We start from the raw sequence: 22,556 nt of genomic DNA on the forward strand, positions 1-22,556 counted from the left end.
AGTGTAATGCTTCAGTGATGACTGCGTATGCTCCTAAAATTTACTCTCCTTAAGCAATGTATCCTTTGACCCATTTCTTCTTGTTCCCACTGAGACACACTGTTATCTTTGTTAATGGTTTTCTGATAACAAATCCCTTGAAACAAAAAAAGTACTCTGTTTATCCTACGTTACCACATTTTGCTGAGCACTCAGTATTTCCTGAGAAAGTTGTACATACAGGAATGTGCAGATTTTACTTCATTTTATCTATTTACTGTTTAAAGTTTGAGCTTTGGTTAAAGTGAAAACATTTGCCAACACAACTGGATTTTGTGTTGAAGGATTTTTACTTGCAATGTGTTGCAGTCTATTCAACTTTTTTGTTGTTATTAAAAATCTTTAAATGAATCATCAGGAAATGTAATGTCCTGGTGTCTACTGTTGGCAAGAAATAGATGATGCAGATGATTTCGGGGAAATTTGTTTGCTAATTTGTTAGTTTCTTCACTGCTCACATTAAGAGGACATCACATCTCAATAAAACATAATGGGACACCTCAATTCTTTGATATTGCCTGGTTAGCCAATGGACCACCACTACTATAAGTTATTCTTTCAAACCACTGCTTAACAAGAGATGTGAAATAGTAATAGATCAGAATTTATTCTTTTTTTTTTTGGATGTGTTTGTCTATAAGTGTAATGTGACAGTGTAATTTTATACTGAGGCAATTTGTTAAATGATACAATAAAAAAAGTTGTAGCTGTAATAAAGATAATAATCATCATCATCATTGACTAGTTCTCCATCAGTTACAACAGGATGGTATGACTAATGAACTGAATCATCAATATTCTAATGTTCCAACCAAAACTGACAGAGCTGAGAAGTGGAAATCGAAAGCAGGCCCCGATTCAGAGGGCGCCACGGTAGGTCACCAGGGTAGAAATAGACTGGACTGAGGCGTTTGTTAAAGTTGTTGTTTAGTTGTTGGGAGAGCAGTGGCTCACCCTCAGACCTATATCAGGAGAGAGCTGACCCCGCAGTGAAAATGTCATGTTCAGTGAGATGTTTGCACTTATCTACACTCACCAATAGATGGAGCCAAAGATGTATAAAAGAAAAGGCGAAGTTGAAAGAATCTGTCTCTGATGGTACGGAAGAACCTTATAAAGGATCGTTCATTCTTTATGTTTGTTGGCAATTTTGAACATTAAGATTGTGTGTTTATTCGACTTCTTACGTCTCAATTGGAAACATGTGTCTGTATGATAACAAGTTCTCTGTTTTTCATCTTTCTGCAACTTGTTTTTGGAATTGCAGCAGTTGTGCTTCAAGCCGTCTAGAACATCACATACTGGCAAGTGATAAAAGAAAATTAAATGATTTCCTTTGCCTCAAAGCGTGTTTTTTTCCCCCCATTGGTTTTATTTCCTCTCCCCAAGATAAAGTACTCTCAACACTGTAGCAGTAGATGAAGATGTAATCTCTTTCCTGATGAATGACCCTTCTACTTTTCTGACAGAGGGCGCTGAGGCAGGCCACTCTGAACACATGAGAAACATTGAAATGATTGGAAAATTTGTTTCTGTAATTCGTCGAGCTCCCCGTATAGGTTTATGAAAGGGTACCGATGGGGAAAACAATGGAGGCAGTTTAAAAAAATATCTGTTGAGAGGAGACGTTTAATAACTAATGCAGATAGGAAAAAGATCAAAGGAAAGTCTGAGATTCATATTTCATTGTGTGGCAATTCAAAACAAATGCATTGCAGTCAGATTAACACCATCAATGTGTCAGATACACGGTTTTTATTCTTCTCTGATTTCGGCTTTGACTCAGAACTGAAGACAAAAACTGCTCTTGTGAGGTGCTGCTCTCAGGTCGACATCAAAGAAAGAAAGCTTCAACTTATAACTGCAATGGATGAATGTTTTAGTTTAAGTTCAAGCCATAAAACTAATTCAATTTTCTTGCTTGTTTCATTTCATTACATTTATTTAACAACCAAATTGGATTGTTTACAGTTTAAGCCATTTAAAACTTTTTCCTCACAATATTTTCGAGTAAAATATGGACTTTTTTACTCCAACACAACAATTTCACAGCCCTGTTCTGTCATATCAAGCTTCAATAACGTCTTCAAAATGTTTTCTGTACGGTGCATTAAGGATATTCTTCCTTTGTTCTCAGGTGACACAATAATAACATTCAAAATCCTCTGAATTTCAATTGCAAACTGTTTTCCTAAGATATTCCTAGAAGTTGAATGTCACTGGGATACCTTTATCATCCTAAACATTAGTAGTAATATCAGGTACAGTTTTGGCATATGTTGTAAGAACATTCACAACTCATGCAAAGATTCAATAGTATTTCAATCATCCTGACACACAATATAAGTCAGCTGCAACAATAAAACTCTGAAGCAAAAGATTTTACTTTCTGATATTGTGAAAGGTCACGATGTATCACAGAAGGAAGATTGTTCTGCAGATTTATTCGCTGTACTTTTCACTGATTCATTACTCTACTGATTGTACTATTCTTTTACTTAAAAGCAGTATTTTGAATGCAACACTAAAAAAATATAATATGTTGTGTACCATTTATTTATGTTCCTGCCTTTTAAAGACTTTCTATGGAAGTTGTTTTTGTTAAAACAAAACTTCAGGACAAGAAAATAATCTATATAAGTGAAATCTTCTTTCCTTGATGGCAGATTTTATTACTTTTGTTAAACTTGACCTCTGTAAAGGGTTGTTTTCGCTGTATAACACCGGCTGTTTTTTTCGGATGTGCACTTTCACTGCTCACACTGAATTGAGCTCATATATTCTGAGTTTATGTGGGCATTATTTCTTTCTCTGTAGATGCAGCCCTCCGCTGGTTCGACTGAGAGTGTTGGTGAAGTCGGAAACTCCATTATCGGGTGCCCCTGATGAAAACCATTAAAGGCTCTGCAGTCAGGATTGAGGTCGAGGGAAAGACCTGGCAGTGCAACCGCACACAAAGCCATAAAGCCTGATGTAGCGGCCTCTCATCGAGCATCTGACGCTGAGGAAGAATAACTGTGCCGATGTCTGCAGACCTGTTGAATTAAAGGGGGCATTAACTGCTGCTTCCTCTGCATTATTGATGGAGAGCTCCATTCCTGAGGCCATAATGCTTGCTATTTTTCCCCTTGCAATTTTCTAGTAGACGTCTGACTGTCTTCAAACACACTTCTGTGGAGAAAGCAAGCGAGGGTTCAGGCGAAGTGCTCGCCCTTCTCCCTTTAGGTTGCTGTTATTTTAAACCCAACCACCACAATCAATGTTGAGCTGTGAAGCCTCGTGTTGCCTGTGTGAAACGAGAGTAATCACAGGATGAAAGCATGGGATGATGACTGTTATGCAAGGCGCCACCTACACTAACAAGACCAAAAGAGGCGGCAAGGTTCCCTCTGAGAGGTGCCAAATCACATGACGCCTCAGGCACCGTGAGTGTCGTGTTTCTCTGTGTGGTGTGACCTCAAAGAGACAAAACCAGAGATTTTTATTCAACTTTGATGCCAAATGCTCACTAACTGTCACCTCAGCTGCCACCTTCAGTACATTTGCAGTTGAGTTCTCCAACAGAAGCCTTCACTGCTGGCTTTATCTGCTCTTGCACAGCTTGAGACACCTTACCACACTGCTGACCTCATCCTGTCATATGATTTAATGAGCAGAGCGGTGTCACAAACCACAGCGTCAGGGGGATGACAGGATAGGTCTATACAATGCTCGAAAGATTAATGAGGTCATCTGCTCTCTCATTATGCGTGAGAGACGCTCGGAAAGGAAGAAAGAAACTTGATGACTTTGGGAAGGATATAATATAAACGAATCAAAATAACAGCTTCTCTATTCTTTATTCAGTTACGAGGCGATGCGAGACCTGGCAGTGGTCTACTTATCTTCTTTGAATTTTATAGCTCAGCCTGCTCAATGATAATGAGCTGACATTTTTTTGTACATGATCAGCAGGGATTGGTGTGCTCTGCCCTTTGATTCTGCTTGTGTGATTCTCTGTGTGTGTGTTTATGGAACTTTCTATGAGGTTGATGGCTTTAGCTTTATGATGATAACACTCTCTCCAAAGGCGGTCCCAAATCAATCCAATCCAAATCCAAATGCTTGCCTTCCATCTCTACTGGCTGTTTCAAAGGTTGGTATTGATTATTCCACACATCCCTGCGTTTCGATGAGCCAGACGAAAGAGACTGCTTGAGAAATGGAAAGATGATGATGCAGATAGAGAGGGGAAGCCTTTGTAGACTCAAGGAGAGTGGATGAAGAATGTCAGACACTAACAGATGTGTTACAATGGCATTCAAAAGTCAGAGTGCCTCTTTCTGTGAGCAGTCAAGTGAGAAGAAGATGAACTAATCTTAAGAAGGCATAATGTTAATGATGAAACATTATTTTCAAGATTTTAAAAAGGAGGAGTTATTCTTTCTTTTGAGCTAGTTTATGGGGGGAAAACATAAAGACTGTAATATATAAACGTTTGGGCACCTTAAGAAATTTGAGCTGTCTTCACTTGCAAGGCTAAATGTTTAGTCACAATCATTATTAGGCAAAACAAAGTGATACAAATTTTAAAGCTCAGCACCCACGGGCTTTTCTAAGTTGTTACCAAGCACTCTCAAAGTTAAGATAAACATAAAGGAGAGGAGGCATTTTCAGTCAGCCATTTTCTCAGTTTGAAAATAATTAGTAAATTGCAGTTTACAGAAATGGTGGGGGCCAAGTCGAGGTCTGGAAGACCAAGAGAACATTTAGGGAGAAGTGCTCATTGGATCCTAAACCCCTGTTTGACTGCAAAAAACCTGCAGGAAGTTGCAAGTTAACATCTAAACTATCTGGATGTATTTTGGAAACAAGTCCTTGCTGACTGATCAAATGAAAGTTAACTCCAATTAGAAACAAAAGGTGTAGAGATTCATGGAAACAACACATCCCCAATTGTTAAGCTTGCTGGTGGATCGATCATGTATTGGGCTTGTGTCGCAGTCAGTAGCAGAGGAAACAATTTATTGGCAGAGGAAAGAATGACCTAGACAACTAAATAAATATCCGAAATACACCTTAAATTCTCAAATCTGTAGAGGACAACCTAAAGAGCTCCAAGCGGAAAGTTTTCTACATTTGGATTTAAGAAGAGCAGTGCATGATTGTCCAAGAATCTCACAGAACTAGAAACTATTGGCAAGAAGAATGAAAAATAAAAATTCCCAAACATGAAATCTTAGATGACTGCAAAGAACTGACAATGTGTGACACTTGTCAAAGGGTACATTACTATCTGAGCATGACCAAACCTTTTACATTGGGTTAATTTCCTTTTGTGCCATTTTGACACTTTGAGTTGCCTGCATGAAATACGCTATATAAATAAAGATGCCTTGCCTTTAAGAGATCTAAACAAAAAGGTAATCTTCTTTAAAATATTAAACATCTTTATGTTGTGTCATCTTTAACTTTGGATCTTTTTACTGGCCACCACTGTAACAGAAATGTTGAGTGGTTGAGTAGTTCATGCTGATGGAGGGGTAATTCACATTGTGACAATACAAAGATGGTGGCGTGTGTGTGCAGAGGTGTATTTTGCCATATGCTATGAAAGTGGGTCGCAGTGGAAAAGCCCTACAGCATAGGGCTGTTGGTTCACATAAACATTTATGTGCATCATTTGAAACAAGACCGAGCCTTCAAATGGCTGCAGTTTTGGTTCAAACTGAAGAAGCAGTGATTCATTAACAGCTTTGGAAGTCCCAAGCACAGGCAGCACTGTCAAATTTAATAAGGTTCTTCATATCTTTTCAGTGGAAAAAGAAATTTAGATGTTTTTTATAGCTTAAATTGAGGGCACTTGTTGAAAATAGAAAGTAGTTGCATTGTCGCCTTTTAAAATACTGAGGAGGGATTTGCCTTTTTGGATAAAGTGGATGAAATATAAAGACATACATAAACAATTTTCTGAATATACCCAAATGATCATGACTCCTCCTCACCTGATTCATTTTCCTACAGTGTATAAGTCTATTTTTCTTTGTTGCACCCACCTAAAATGGCTCAAAGCCCGAAGTCATGTCACATTTTAAATAAAAAGGCTTTTTTGCTTTGTCATTGTCGATCATTAGAGATTAAAAAAAAGATTATGAATGATATCGAATCTTCAAATGAACCTAAAAAGAAGACACAAATAATGGCAGAAGTGACCTTTTAGGCTTCACACAGTTCTTACTTTCCTGCTGCTGTTATTCTATTTCATTTTTCTTAAATGTTGCACAGCACTCACCCAGTGATCATGTCTGAAAGGCGGCTGTGATAATAGTCTGCTGTGCCTCGGATCACAGCCACGTGGATGACCGCTGGGTGGCGCTAAAACACCAGTGCTGCACACACACTCCCCGTGAAGAATCCGGCTGCTTTCAAGCAGGACACCTCAAATCCATTTCTCTAACTGCACGAAGCCGTTGCCAAAGCACCACCGTACCCAGTATGTGGATGGAGGATTGTAAAAAAACACACCCCGCTTGAATCCAGAAACTATGTGCGGCCGTCCGGCGTGGTGTCCAGCTGTCGCGGCGCTCTGGCGGATGGGAAGTTGTCAGTCAGAGTCGGAGGACCAGCAACTTTTATAGACTTTAAAGTCCACTGCCTGCAAAGTACGCAGCAGCCGCATTTTAGACTTATATGACTTGGAGTGCTGATGTTTTACCGCTGTGTTTAGATTATGTGTTGTCCTGGGCGTCTTGAAGCTGCAAGAAAATGGCAATTCCCTGAAGAACAGATTTCTTGTGTTTGTGGTTGGCAATGGAGCTTAAATGAAATGGACATTTCCCGGGATTAACTGACACAACAACGACAGGTAAGACGGCAATTCAGTTCTGTATTTTGACCTCTTAATAGGCTTTTGACATTCTGCAAAAAGATGGAATATATATTCAGTTTACAGTAAGCATTTCTAAACCCTAACAACTCGTGATATAGCCAAGCATCCAAAACGATTTACTTTTGCAGGCTTATCTCTTAAATTATTGATTCAGTCCACTGTGATAAATAGTCATTAACTCATGACACCAATAAAGCTACTGGAAACTAATGACTTCAGGTGGTGTACAGATGTAGCTGCAAGATGGCAAATGTTCAACTTCATATTGTGTGGATGCAGAAAAAAAATCGGATTTGTGCAGTAAGAGAAACTCTTCAGATTGGTTAAAATTTGATAAATTGATTAAGTTGGGTGCAATATCAATCAATCTATCTATCTATCTGATTACAAAAAGTTTAAGCGTTTCTTTTTTTTTTTTAACCCCACCCTACAATAAGAGCGCGTGACACTAATTTATCTACATGTCTTCATCCTTTGTACCTATGGAGAGGTAGCCCCCGACTAAACATGGCTCCCCAAAGTAAAGCTCTACTGCCTGGTCAAATATAGATCTGAAATCACAGCAGGAGCCCAGGCGAAGCACACTTCACCTGGGCTCCAACACAAGAGAAAAACAGCCCCAACAACAAACAGCTGCTTTGGGACTTGGAGTCCCTCATGAAAACTGGCTCTTGTGTTTGCCGTCAGCTGCTTTGCACACAGACTTTAGATATTTATGATTATGTTTCCACACAATGCTTCATAATGTCTCCCTCTCTACTCTCCAATTAGTCTCTTCTTCTCCCCTTTTTTTTTGGTCTCCATCAGTCTATTTCCTTGTTCACTATGTTCTTACATCTGCCCTTCATCCCCTTGACAAGTGTTGCACGGTCAGCTGTTTTTTTTTTTCTTCCCCTCAATTAGTGCTATCATTGCATTTCATCCTGCTGAATCCGGGGATGGTAATAACCTTACACACTCCTATTGCGCGGTGATACAATTCTGCTGTGATTAATTGAAGTCCCCTCAGAGAGTCATAGGAGGCGCAGATCTTCCCTTTCACACTCACTGACAGGCAACCCATTATATTGTTTTATAGATCGCCGTCAGTAGCCCTTGAAGCTGCCTGCGGCCCACTGTTGTTCTGGAGGGTTTTATTGTGGAGGGTTATTGGTTGCTATTGCTGACAGGCAGAGCAAAGGCCACCCTGGGATTACTGGAGATGGGATCTCTGTGACAGGTCCACTGTATTTGTCAGTAACACTGGAGACTTAAAAAAGCTTGTTCTGCAGAGTTTGTTGTTGAAATGTGGGAATTTACTGTGGAGCCACAGAAGTTGTGCTTCCATGACATTGCAATACTGCACTATGACATACACACCCTCCAGCAAAAGGTGAAACAAAAATGTTTGCTTTTGTGCCGTTTGAATGCTGCTCAGAAGAACAACCAGCATGAACAGGTCAGACAGATTGGCGTGCAGTGTGGTTTGTTTTTTTAAAAGCAACCATCACGCAGGCGCTCCAACAAACGGCAGCAGCTGAGGAAGGCTGAGGCATGGAAGGAGTCCTTGATATGCATGAGCCACCAGGTGATATCCAAAAGAGAGCAGAGCAGAACATCATGGATAAGAGGCTTGTTTCTAGTCTTAAGGAGCCACCCCAGGCGGTGTTTGTGTTCTCCACCAGCTTGCTGCTCACTCTGTCAGATCAATAGGACATATATAATGCCCGTGTTTGCAGGCATGAAACAAAACCATTCAGCACTTTAGTTTTTGCACCTTATAAAAGTGTGCTTTGGTTCTGTGTAATTGTACATTTAAGATTGCTTTTTTATACTTCAGTTTTTCCGAATGTCTCCATTTTAAGATGGCACTTTTTTCATTTCCTGTATTGCGGGGATGCCAGGCACGTCTGCTTATGCAGAATTCATATACTTGTGACATTTTCTGTGTCTTGTCACGGAAACCGTAGCACAGCAAAACCACGAGTTTACCATAAAATCCTGGCTATTGCATCATTTCAGAAACTCTGTATTCACCACCAGCTCTGCAAATTTAGTTCAGCAGAACAATGAAAAAGTCAGCCATTTAATTACATGATAACAGCTGATTTCTGCACCTCAAGATTGACTTCTCAGTGGCATTCATAAGCTAATGTGTTTAGGGAGCTGTTTGTTTCACCTCTAAATGCGCCAGCTTGAGCTACTGGGGTGAATCCATCGGGCCCTTAAGGGGAAATTCAAAGCCCTATCATAGAAAAAAAAAATACAGCGTTGTGGTGCTTGTGTGCTTCACCGTCATGTACAGAGGAGGTGGAGGACATGAAGAGGGCACATCCCATGTTTTATAGATGCCATTTAAAGGAGCATGCCCAAGAATGGCTGGCTGAAATGAACTGTAACCACAGACTAAACACCAAGACAATAAACTAACAAATTGGTTTTCTGGGAAGCAGCAGTGTCCCGGCTACTCTCCCGGGCTGATCCGTGCCGATGCGGCTAGTTCTTTTTTTTCCTAAGAGATTAGGCTGTGAAGCAAAGCTCCATATCTCATTTATTCATGTTGATTTGTTCTGTGCATGTTTGGCTGTAGGTGTGTGTGAACAAGAGACAGTGTGTGTGTGTGCATGTGCATACAGCTTGAGTGCGGCAGTGTTTATGTGAATGATGTGTGTGGGCACATCATGCATATGTGTTCAGGCTTTTGTATGTCCTACTACATTAAAACTGTCTGTGTAAGTGTGTATTGTGATATCATTATGTCACATTAACGTTTTTGTTTTTCTCATCTGCTCAGTGGACAAGATTGGAATACTGACATCATGAAAGTTCATCTTACTCTCATGCAATAATTATTGATGCACAGCTAATGTCACCATTTCTGTAATAATTAATTCAACCTTTTGTTTAAAGTGGCAATCAAAAAAAGTTTGAATTCAAAGAAATGTATACAACTGTACCAACTTGCAAAAAAAGAGCCATTTTATTGTTGAAAAGTTGACATGACTACCTTTAGTATGCAGTGTCAGCCCAGTCTCATCAGAAACTGTGAAATAGGACGATTAGTCCACGTATCCAATACTTAGGAGTCATGAAATGACAGCGTTTTGTCAGGTATTTATTTTTTTTTTTGCAGGGGACCACTGTGTTACATGATGGGAAGTCAGACCACTGAGTATTAAACTGGGTAGTTTGTGATGATATGTAGTTTTCTATGCCCAACCATATGAATTGTAACCATGTACACTAGTTCTATCACTAACCTGTCAGTAAAGGGGTGGCAGGACACGGATGCAGACTTCAGAGATGAAAAGCAAACTTGGTTTATTTTCAAAACAAGGTTAACAAAAGGCGCGGCTGAGCCGGATGACAAAAATAAACTGTGGAAAATAAAACATGGCTAAGGCAAAACAAAACAAAGAACATGGCTTGGTAAAACATGAAATTACTTCGCTTGGTTGACTTGACAAGGTGTGAAGGTGCAAACAGAGTATGAAAGGATTTCTGAATCTGAATGAAACTGAATAGGGAAAACTGGAAACTAAATACTGAACAGGGTGATTGGTAAATGACAAAACAGAGAGCATGATAAAACACAGAACTAAAAACATGGGGAAAACCCGATGGACGTGACATAACCATGTAGTTTTAACTCCTAATGCTAACCATTAGCAGCAATGTCTCAGCATTCAGGAATAACGCCGCCCACAAACTCCTACTTTTTAGTAATGTGCCATCTTTGTCTTAGCCAAGAGTGGCAACTGTCGAACATCATTGCTTCGCAAGCGTCAGCTCTTGCGGCATGAAAACGTATCACTGCAAGTGCGATGGGAGGTAAAGGACGTAGTGTGTAGTCCTTTGACTGTAAAATCTTGACGCATTTTCTGTGGAATAACGTTTGTATTTGTATGTCCTGTTGGTAATATTATTGTAGTCTTCAAAGGCTCTGGTTGCCAATGTTTTCGTTGACTGGCAAAGTTTGCACCTCCACAGAAACCAGCAGCAGTGTGGTTACAGGGAGGCCAGTCCCACCCCCAGAAGAAAACACAAAAAGAAGTACATGTCTTTGAGAGCTGTGTTGCATGTCATCTAAAATTGGTGCAATTTCTGTACATCAGTACAAATAGCATGTTTTTTTATTCTATACTTATGTCATAATTGACCAACTATGTGGTTCACCAAGTATTGAGGCAGCCATTTTAGTGCTGTTCAAAATTTTAGTTAAAACGTTTTGTTCACGTGCACTACAAACTTTTTATGTGGTACACCAGAAGTACCACACAGAGGCTGTTCGCTGCATATGATGGAGCACGCCTCCGCTAGCTAAAGCTGGCAAACTTACCCGTTTAAAGTGCCCAATGAGCAAATGATACTCTGGAACATAAAGCAATCAGTCTCTTTTTCTGCTTGAGGACTTGCAGGACTTGAGAATTCGTAAGTAATACCTGTACAAGGACTATACGTCTGATTAGTAAACATATTGGAGGTAAGTTGTAATGCAGCTCATTTTTGAATATTTGCACTTAAACTAAAACAATATGTGCACCATGGATTGTATCTGAAGTTCTGAAATTGATTCAACTTGGTCTTGCTGTGTGTGGATAACATATGTAAGCAAACAAGCATTTTAAAGCCAGTGCTGACAATCTGTGTAATCTGTGCTAAGGATGGTGAGGTTTGACTGGAGATGAGCCTTCACAATCACTTTTCCAAGGTGGTAGATTTCAGTTCTACTAACTCTCTTTTCAATCCTCTCCTTGCTCCCTTTCCCTGAGTATTTGGCAGCTTTTGCGCTCAATATTGAGCCAACAGATTTTTCATCAACTACTTCTTCAACACAGCAGCAAAGAACTAGATACTTTAAGTCCTTAACCATCAGCTCAGTAGAAACGTTTGGGAATTGCAGATTTTCAGGGGCCATATTTCTAAATATTGGTTCCTTGGGGAAAACAGGAGCACTAATTTATTCTTGGCATATTTTCTTCTCCATTTCTTATGGGGCCTGGGGGTCCTTAGCAGTATGTTTTTGTTTTTAATTTCTCCTGATGTTTTTAGTTTTTAGTTTGTGGTGTTGCTGTTGTCAAGCTCCACTTTGCGTTTGTAATCATTGGACAGTTAATTTGGGTTGAAAATTACAATTACGAGGATTAAAAATAGGCCTGTTATCTTACATGCTTGTTACTTCTTTGGTGACTAAGCAGCAGAGAGGCAACTGTGTTGTAATCGCAATGAAACAAATCAGACTTAGTAAATTTTGCAATCATCATCACAAGTCTTTACATGTGCTTCGCGGAGGAGGGCCTGTTCAGCCCTTCTTTAAATTGAAAGTTGGTCATCTTCCTGCTGTGGTTTGATTTCTCATCTCCTCTTTTCTCCAGATTTAGAAGCAACAACCAAAGCTGAATTATTATCTTTTGCTGTGGATTGTGAAGAGCAACACATTAATTCACTTGAAAAACGTACGTTTTAAGTGTAAGAAATGATCTTATTTGGTACATTTTTATGTAGACAATAGAGCCGATGGCACACTACACTGTAAGTTCATTAACTTTTCTCTAAAGAAACAGTCTATTCTTTTAAGGTGAAATAAAACAGGCAGAAAATTGAATATCTTGCCCCTTTCTAGTGTGCATTGTTCTCCTAATTTTCTGCCTTCAATATAAAATAAATTTGCAGCAAAGCAATGTGACAGTAACTGTATCTGCATTCTATTCTGTGAAATACCTGCAGCGCTACACAGCTAAAAACTGATGTTTTAGTTTTAAAAGCTATGTGAAAGGCTACACGAAAACACAGGAAGGTATTTGTAAATCAATACCTGTTGCAAAGCAACAATAAAATTGATTTAGTTGTAGCCTTCAGTGTGGGATAAATTTATCAGGGAAGATTCTTTTGTCTTGTTCGAGCTCACTGAACTTACCTTTTTAAAGGTGGACTGTGGTGTAGTTACGGGGTAGAAACAAAACTGGAAATGACTAATGCAGGCAGGTACAATCGTTAACTTTTTTCTTTCAGCAGAGTGCATGCTCACCTGGCAACAGACATCAGTGTTATTTTTTAGTTTGGTAAAACTAAATCCCTCAACCAAAGAATGTCAGTGATGCTCCTCGTCATTGCTGCTGCTGATCAGCTGAGCCCGTCAGAAGTTGTGTCAGACTCCTGAATTAGCTTCTCAAAGATTTAAAAGATGGCCTCACTCGATTTTACTATCTCATAGTTTGAATTGTTTTGTAATTAGACTGGCAGAATTACGAGACACAGGTGATCAGAGGCAGGATGTGTTGGTGAGCCACTGTGCATGCTATGATGAGGAGCAACTTGGGTTTTCTGTGGCTGAGAAAACAGTTAAAAAGCAAACTGTCTGATGCACAAGTTAAATAGTGCAAAACTCAGTGTATATGGTGGTTGCTTCAGCTGCTGTGAGATTTTTGAGATTTGAATTGTTTAACATGGAGAAGATTTGCTCTTCTTCAGCTCTATTCTGAGAAGCTTTTAGAATTCCCACCTGACTCTCCAAACTGAGAGCGCTGTCTGCTGCAGGGACGTCCGTGCCTACCCATAAGTACCTCGCACAACCCCACTTAAAAAAAGAAGAAAAGGAAACATGCCTTCAGCTTAGATTGTGGCAGGACTTGTTTTTAGATATTCTGCAACACTACAACACAAAAAATGGAGAAATCATTTCAATCAACGGCTTTCGAATCAACCAATGAGCAGCATGGATGGATGTCTGTGTTGTGCGAGAGATACACGTGTTTGTTACAGCATATATTCATACAGTTTACCAAATACAAAAGCCAAATCTGCTTACATCACAGATAATTGCTCTTAATAGTACATCATTGTTTTTCATTGTTTTTAATAGGTTCTAATATATTTGTTTTTAATTTGGAGGTTGAAGTATCTCAGAATAGCACATAATAGCTCAAACTCTATGGGTTTGTGTGGACATTAAAGGTTAGGGGCTATTGTAGATTCCCTTTACTGCTGTAACTGCACAGCACAGGAAAGCAGCACATACTGCAGTACATTTCTGATGTTTGGATTGATGCACATTTTTCTACACCAGCATCAATTTTCAGATTGGAGTTGAAATATTTTGTTCTCTCTCCCTCCTTCCTCTCCTCCATCTTTGTTGCACTCTCCGTTTCCTTCATACACACAACCGCACGATCACGATCACACATGCAGCAACTTCCTCACCATAGCGTGCAGGGTGACTAATTTCTCCTGGGCTTTGGACTTCGGCGTCAGAGAGGGTGAGAAGGAGAAAATGAAAGGGAGAGGAGAAGCAGCGGTGCACTGGCAGCTCACAGGAAGCCGCACACATTGAAGGAGCTCGATACCACCTCTCATGTCGCCTTTTTGGCCGCCTGTCTGTCTGTTTTGCTTCGTAAACCAGTGCCAGCCCAGAGCACCCTGCATGTGTGTAGCCTCTGTGAGACTGTGTCAATTTGATCAGTGTTTACTCTCCAGTTTCAGGTACTGGAGACAAAACACAAGCAACGTGCGTGATGCTTCCATCTGTGAAAAGAAATTGAAATCTAAGTGTGCTCTTTTTTGAATCCAATTCGAGCTGTCTTTTCTGGATTCTGTGGAGTGGAACGGCTGCCAATCAGCTCGGCTTTGTTTACTCTATGCGTCCTGCTGACAATGGACTAATACAAATGTCAGCTGCTGTACTGTCACACACTGTGCCACTGTGCAGTTTGATAAAAAGTCAACCGAAATAGGTTGTGTGCCACTAAAACAACTGCTATACATTGTAGACTTGCAACAGTAATTCAGGGCAATGAAAATTCAGGGAGCTGATTGGAAATATGGATTTACCATCAGACAGTTTGAAGAGAAATTGTTTGGTGAAATTAAGCTTCTTTTGCTGAAATTTACTTAAAGAAAAGTAAATAGTTCAAATAATTTAAAGAAGCTACAATTACACACAAAGGCCTCATTTGTTTTCCAGATGTGGACTGAAAAATCTTGGCAGCAGTTAAAAAAAAACACTGAACTGAATTATCGGAGAGAATTCCCTCAAATTAGGAATTATCATGAAATGAATTATATCACAATGTAAGCACTATGAAAAAAACTGGATGTTTTGTAGACTTTTTGTGTTTTTTGCTCTTTTCTTTTGTTTGCATATTAATGTTTGTTATGATAAGCCACTACTTTGTGATTGCAGTTTTCCCTGATTTCTCTGTGGAGCATGTTTGCCTATCTTTAGTTTGCTGTTTCATTCTCCAAGATGTTTATTTTAGAATACAGAAAAGACTACATTCCCTCTTCCAATTCATTCACTGATGTTGAGATGGGACATGAATATCAACAACTGTTTTGTTGCTGTTTTGCAACCCTGAAGATATTTTTGGGCATTCTATTTGAACTTGGAAGTTAAAATTTTTGTTTCTATTAGTTTTCTGTAAACTGAAACACCACTGGGATCAATTTCCAACACTTACAGATGGAACCTTATCAACAGTTTGTCTTTTCTGAAAAAGACATAAGCTGTTGTCTAGGGTGCCATCTAATGGGAAGTCAGCTTTACCCCTGCAGGTGTTAATGCAGAACTTGATGTCTTAGGTAGCCTCATTATAATCAAATGTAGGTAGTCATCTACAATTACAATTCCCAAATTTTTGTGATGCTGTGTAAATTTAAATTAAAACTCGTGCCCAGACTAAAATGAATCTAGTTGAACTTACACATGCAGAGTGGTTTGAACCCCAACCGCATTATCTGGGTGTGAAGCTCCAGGTTTAGTCAGTATTATTTGTCATGATCTTTGGCTTTTGTATTCAGTTTGGTTCTCAGCTCCATTTCCACACCTGTCTCAAATTCAATCAGCCACAGCTGCAGTCACTTCCTCATTAGTTTCCCTCAATATATATTCCCCTTGTTTTTTTTGTTTATTTTGTTTGTTTGTCTGCTTTTATCTCTGTCAGACCCTTGCTGTTACTTGGATTTCGTCAACTCTCTGCTTTCCACTTGCCTGGGTTTTCTTTTGTAATGTTGTTTTATTATTGAGTCTCTTGTATCTAAAGTTTAGTTCTTGGATTTCTGGCTCAGCCGCACTTATTGTTTGTTCTTTCAATAAACACTTTACTTTTTCATTAGTTTTCTTTGGACTGCTGCCTTCCGCATATGGGCCCTCAAAACCATTCACCCTGGACCTTATGACATTATTTGGTTTAAGTTTGAACATATGTGCATTTCATGAAACAAAAACTCTCAAAAGCTCAGTGTACCTAATCTAATTTACTATATATAAACAATATATATATATATATATATTTAAATATTCTTTTATTTGCATGGTCATATTCTTCCATCCATCTTCTATACAATCCAATTCAGTGTCCATAACAGGACCAACAGAGACAAATGAGACCCAAACACACACTCATTCCATTGGTGAATTTAGAATCACCAGCTAACTGAACATGCATGTCTTTGGACAGTAGAGAGGAAGTTGGCGTACCCAGAGAGAATCCATGCATACACAGAGAGCAAAATAGAAAGGAACACAGGAACCCTCTTGCTTTGTGGCAACGGTGCTAACCACCACATTACTGTGCGACCCCCTCATGTTCTTTCATATATCAAATATCACTTGTTACATTCTATTTTTGGTTGCATCAGATCATTATGAATTGCTTATGTTGCACTGTTTATTACGATGTGATAATACTAGTTTTTATCTTTCATGGAACACCAGTGACACTGTCGGCCTTGAGCTCCACATGGGCTCTTATCCAGCACTGCTCACCTCTAACCTCTAACCAAATATCTTATATGGCTGCCTAGCATATAAAAAGTGAAGCTGTTCTAATTGATCTATTTATTAACCCTGCTGTAATTTTGCATCTGCAGTAACACTAATGGAGCTGTTTCTCTTCCACCGACCCCACCAAATACATTTTGTTGTCTTTGTTTATTCTCCGAGGTTGCAGGTTGCCTTTTCTTGACGTTGTCACTTCTCTTGATAACAAAGTGAAAATGGATTGTGAAACAGAAAGATAGAACTGCTACAGTCACCAGCAGAATTATTCAACCCCTATTGCATGGGGAGTCCATTTCAGTATGGGTTGAATAATTCTGCTGGGGACTGTACATGTTTCCCATCTAGCTTTAATCCCAGTTGGGTGTCTTTGCATTTCATGTTCTCTCCCCTATCCCCTTGTTTCCTGTCTAACCCCTGAATTCCACATCACCTTGATGCATTTCAGTTTCAGCCTGCCCTCTCTAGACTATACATTTTGGTAAAATTCTGTTCACTAAAAATATTTAACTGCTCTAAATTTTGGTGGCAGCTGCATCAATTTTGAACATAAGACAGCTGAATGCAAACTCTTCACCTCCACTTTTGTTTTATTACAACTACTGCTGCCGAGATTTGTAAATTACTTTAATGTGGGTTCAATAAAGCCTGTGTATTAAAAAGATCAGTGGCATCTGGCAAGAAATCAACTGGTCAGAAAATTTACACTATCGAGGTCTAGAGGTTCAGCAGGTAGCGAATATAATATGTTAAATAACACTGCAGTTCCTTCATCTTTTTAATGACAAAACCAGTGAGGACAAAGAGTAGAAAGTGATTGCCAGAGTCTTTGAAAAAGCAGGGAAGTGACCTTGTAATGAAGTGGCACAGAAAGGTGTGATATTTCCCTGAATGGCAGTTGAACCACTTGGAATATGAGATGTTTAGCTTCTAAAACACTTTCTATGTGATATGAAGCGATGTGACAGTGCAAAACTGCGTTGTTGATAATACGTTGTGCAGCCACGTCAGGTGGAAACTTATCACCTATCCAGCAGATTAAAAAAAAGACAATGAAAAACACCCCAAAACTAACTCAGTCTCACTTGGAATGACCAAATTGGTTTAAAGTTTAGGCTGATAAAAGCATTTTTCACACCCACCCAGAGACTTGCATGTGTTATAATGTTTGTACACAAGACAGAAATCTGACTCAGGCCCCACCTGACTGTCCAAAACAAAAAAGAATTGCTCACTCAATCAAAGTGTCAAGTCTGGTATTTTGTAGAGCTTAGTTTCCACTCATGATATAACTTCCCAAAGTCTTTTTTTCTGACACAGAACAGTTTTCTGCTTCGTGATTTGAAGCATAATGGGATTTTTTTGCTGCAATTCCCTTTCTCCCTCTTGTTCATCTCTTAACACCTCTTCCCCTGGTCGTAATTCATTTAAACATTTAAAACAGGGAACTTAATTATTCATGCCCTCCAGCCGTCTGTGGCCCTGGCCCGGCCTCCTGTGGCAACCCGGTGCAGAGTTTGTCTGAATGGACACATTACTGGGCTGCTCATTAATTGATGCCTCAGATGACACTGGAGGTCTAATGCACTCTCACTCTTCCTGTCCTTTCTCCACTGATCCAGCATGTCATGTCTACCCCCACTCACACATAAGGTGTAAGGGGCTTTTACAGAAAGTCTGATGTCATGAAGTCATGCTGAAACGGTTCAAAAGGCGCCTTCACCCCACTGGACCACTAAGAGGAAACGCTGTGTTTGATAAAACAGGTGTAAGTGGACAGCGTATTCTACATTTCTTTTAGCTCTGTCTCTCCATCTTTGAACATCTGCCCTGATTTTGTTTCTGTGGAGCTGGGCCCCGTATTCTCCATCATTCACCTCAGAGTATGGGTGGCAGGTACCTTTCCTGCTGTGGCCTAATTTAAAGAGCAGTTTTTACCAGGAGGGAAGGTTCAAGGGGGTCAATATACTGAATATTCACCACAGGGAACAACAATATGAAGGGTAAAACAAGATGAAAAGTTAAGTGATTAAAAGCTGCAAAATCAGAAAAGACTCAGTGTTGTTTTTGCTCATTAAGAGTGTAGACGACAGAAGGAATTAGCTCGGGGTACAGAGGAATCATTTTAGTTATTTTAGTCTCTGAGAATGCATCAATTGTCTATTGTATTCTATATGTAAAGAAAACAGCTTGAGTGACAGGTTAATATGTTATCGAGCATGCTAGAATTGATAACTGTTCTGTGTATTGATCTGAATACTATATAGTTCATTCTGTATTTCCTCTACTGCCATGATAAGAAATGCATTGCAGTGTTTGGGTAGATTTTACTTTTCTACTGTATAATGCAAAGTGATTGATACACTTGTTTAGGGAGAATAGTGTCTAGTTCTACAAATGAAAATGTCCAGTCTCAGTGATGAATGGTAAATGGTCTATTCTATTTGAATGAGCTCACATTGTTTTCAAACAAAAACATCAAAGAACCTTTATTATAAACTTTCCAACACACCGACAGGTACATTATGAGCAGTGTGGTGTTCATTGTCTTGCATAAAGGACTTTGAGATCTTGAGTCTTCTCATTGGAGGATGACCACTGGACCTATACTTAGCCAAAGTCTGATTTCATTCAATTGACATGACAATTTATCCCCAACAAATACACAGCTCTGTTTCTTTTTTTAATCTCAGGTCCAATAGATTTTAGTTTTTAATTTGGTTGTGTGAAGTGCTCATGAGAAGTTAGTGTCTTACCTTCAGTTAACAGCATCTGAACGCGCTCAATTTGGATTTGAAGAAGAATTCTGACGGGGGAGCCAATAGCTACTCAAAAGGGGAAAACAAATGAGCAAATTTTGCCTTCTAAAACAACTACAACCAGGTCACTCTTGAATTAGACAGTTATTTAGTTTGTCAGGTCAGTATTTTCTCAACAGAAGAAGGTCTAGCAGTGAAATATTGCCACCATAGATAGTTTACTGCTGGGCAGTTTGTACTTTTCCAAACTTTTCTCTTATTTTTAGTGTCTTGGTGTTGGTATTTGGGGATTAGACCAGCAGAACTGTCAGTAGCTGATGATCTGCAGCCATAATGCTAGCAGCCATAATGGGCAGCCATAATGCTAGCAAAGATGCGGAGTAGCAAGGATGTTCCTCAGTTGAGACAACAGTGACAAACGGTGACATCATCCGCTCTGATAACTTATAGATAGAAAGCAACCCATATCACTCCAGAGATCGTGTACATGGTATTTTACCGACTTATAATAACCAAGCTGATGTTTAGCCTAAATATTACCAAACAATGAAGAAGAGAGGGAAGTTGAAAGTAGATTGAAAGTAAGACAACAAATTCTTCTGCAATCGAACTTTTTCAAATGATTGAAGGCAGACAGTGTAAAGCAAATTCTTTGGTAGAATCAAGAATGTGATGAGAGACTCAGACTCAGGTCTCCTGGGCAAAATGCCATTAGCCACAAAATAACATCAGCCACAGATTATTTGGCGAAAAGAAGATTGGAGGCGGATCTGCAGTACAGGCAGCCTTGTTAATGTTTGTGACTCATTTGTTATTATGACTTCATATTAAATTGTTTCTTTTTATCCGATGCAAAACAATAACAGAAAAAGTAATAATAAAAAAAAAACCATGCTGGAAAAACAAATTAGAAGTCTTAACCCAGGATTTGGTGAATCAGTCTGTGTGATCTCTTGTTGCGTGTTTCTGAGCTGCTTCAACCGCCATGGATTATTTCTCTTTTATAATCTGAATGGGTCTTACAGGCCTGAGAAAAACATTTATTTAAAAAGAAGATAGATCGTTTGAAATGTATTTGCCTCTTTGCATTCCTAGTCTCGTTAATTCACGACCTTTCGGTTGTCCCTGACCTTCACACGGTGCATCATCGGTGTGTTTATTTGTGTATCACAAACTGATTGTTTTTCCCTCCAACGTAGCTTTTCTTCAAGAGATTTCTGTTTTGATTGCAAACACTTGCCCTTGATAACGAAAATAGAAAAAATCTTGTCTCTTAGGTGGTTTTTTTTCTTCCTAGAAATACAAAGCCTTTCAATACAAGGGGGCCAGTAAGGGATGCCTGAGTGCCAACCTGACCACTGTATTAGAGTGGTGCAGGAAATCAATTCAGGAAATATGGAGGCAATTATTTTGTCTCCCACATTCGCTGAAAAAGTAGCAGCTAAGCGAGCCAAGAAGAAAATAGAGAATTAAAGAGGAGAAAATGAATATGTCTGCTGTGTGGTCGTAAGACTGTATTAAGAACATGTGGGTAATTCTAAAACCCTGTATATCTCTGCAAAGCAGCTGTAATTAATGAGCACTGTGAGAATTATTGATTTGGTGAAACCTGTACTAATATTTTACAGTGCATGTCATCAGAACACACTCTCAGAAGATTTAATATTTAAGCTGAAGATTTTTAAAAAAGAGAATATTCATTGCTTGCTGTTTTTTCCCCCCATTTTCAACAGATAATTGCTTGTAGAGCTGGCATTTGGAAAGTGGTATTTTGAGGATATGAAATAAAAACAATATGTTTGTGTTCACCCCCATGAAGTTCATTCAGTGTTAGATAAGACCATTCTGACCAACTTCTGTTGGTTATCGTCTTTGGGCAAAAGCCAATGTTTGCAGTGTACATTTTAAGCTCCTTATAGTTGTTGATGGTTTTAGGTTTATGCTGAAGACAATAAAAAGTTGTTTACAGCAGACGATTCAAAAGTCACTACTAAACTAAAAATCCCCAAATTATCCTGATTTACTCTTAAGATCTGATCCATGCTGTAAGATTTAATTGATGGGTTTTTACTCTCTGCCATGAAATCATCTTTATCAGCACATTTTATTGTTCAAAATGAATTCCCATTGACTCCTTTTCTTTCAATTGGCATTAACTGATCAGATGTCAGAGCTTCATTACGCTTACAGGTCTCCCATGCAGAGCCTTCCAGCCTCTTAGTTTACAGTCAAATGAGGTGTGCACAGATCATCAGTAAGCCACCAGCTACGAAGACCAAATGGTAGGTTAATATACTCCTCCTTATGCAAAGATGCACAGCTGCCATCTATCTATTAGCATTCAGGATCCTGGGGATAATTAAAAAAGAGCACTTTTCCCCTTGTATGGCCTATTATCTGCAAATGAGAAGGAGACATAGGGTGGGGTAAGTGGGGTAAGAAGAAGTCGATAGCCTGACGGTTAACAGTTTGTGGAGCCTTCACTGAATTAATGGTGTGAGACTTGATGGACAGTAATTCTGTAGTAAGATATAGCATTTCTTGGCCTGAAGCCCCCTCAGGCACCACTGGGACTACAGAGTTGGACATGGATTTGGACATTTGCATTACGGCACGCTCAGATTTCTGAAAGCATCTCCCCCTCATAGCTTGGATGTGAAGTCAGAGCAGACTCTCCAAAGAGCCCGTTGGATGACCAAAACCGGAAGAATCTGACGGCTCATCATTCTGCCCAATGTGAGAAGAAGAAGAATGTTCATTGAAAAGAAAGAAAACTGGAACAGGTCTGGATTGCTGCTAATAAACTGTGATATGTTATAGAAGCTGTCTCTTCCATCTGTTGAGAAAAAGAGATAGAAAAAATAACTCTCGGCAGGGACGGTGGTCTGTGTGTGCCTTGCTCATCCTCCCTTGCAGGCATTTTGGTGTGTACGCAGCGCAGCGTGACTGAACAAACAAAACCTGCACTTCAAGTGTGCCATGGATAAATAAAGGTTAATAAATTCAGCTCTTCCTGTCAGAAAGTCTTCGGTTATGCAACACCATGCCCCGACATCAGATACTGAGGGTCCACTAATCTGCTTCAAAATGTTCCAAGTTTCATGTAAATTAATTCACATGAAATTGTACTTAACAA

General features: G+C 39.4%; 1 protein-coding gene across 1 annotated transcript in view; it reads left to right on the plus strand.

The window, feature by feature from the left end:
* The first annotated feature begins 6,476 nt into the window (after positions 1–6,476).
* tafa3a (TAFA chemokine like family member 3a) overlaps positions 6,477–22,556 on the plus strand; it is a 127,191-nt gene continuing 111,111 nt past the window's right edge. Inside the window, exon 1 of the mRNA XM_075462220.1 lies at positions 6,477–6,883. The gene's annotated coding sequence lies outside the window, so the exon portion shown is untranslated. The remainder of the gene's footprint in view (positions 6,884–22,556) is intronic.

Source organism: Odontesthes bonariensis, chromosome 3 (genome assembly GCF_027942865.1).
Source record: "Odontesthes bonariensis isolate fOdoBon6 chromosome 3, fOdoBon6.hap1, whole genome shotgun sequence".
Taxonomy (NCBI): domain Eukaryota; kingdom Metazoa; phylum Chordata; class Actinopteri; order Atheriniformes; family Atherinopsidae; genus Odontesthes; species Odontesthes bonariensis.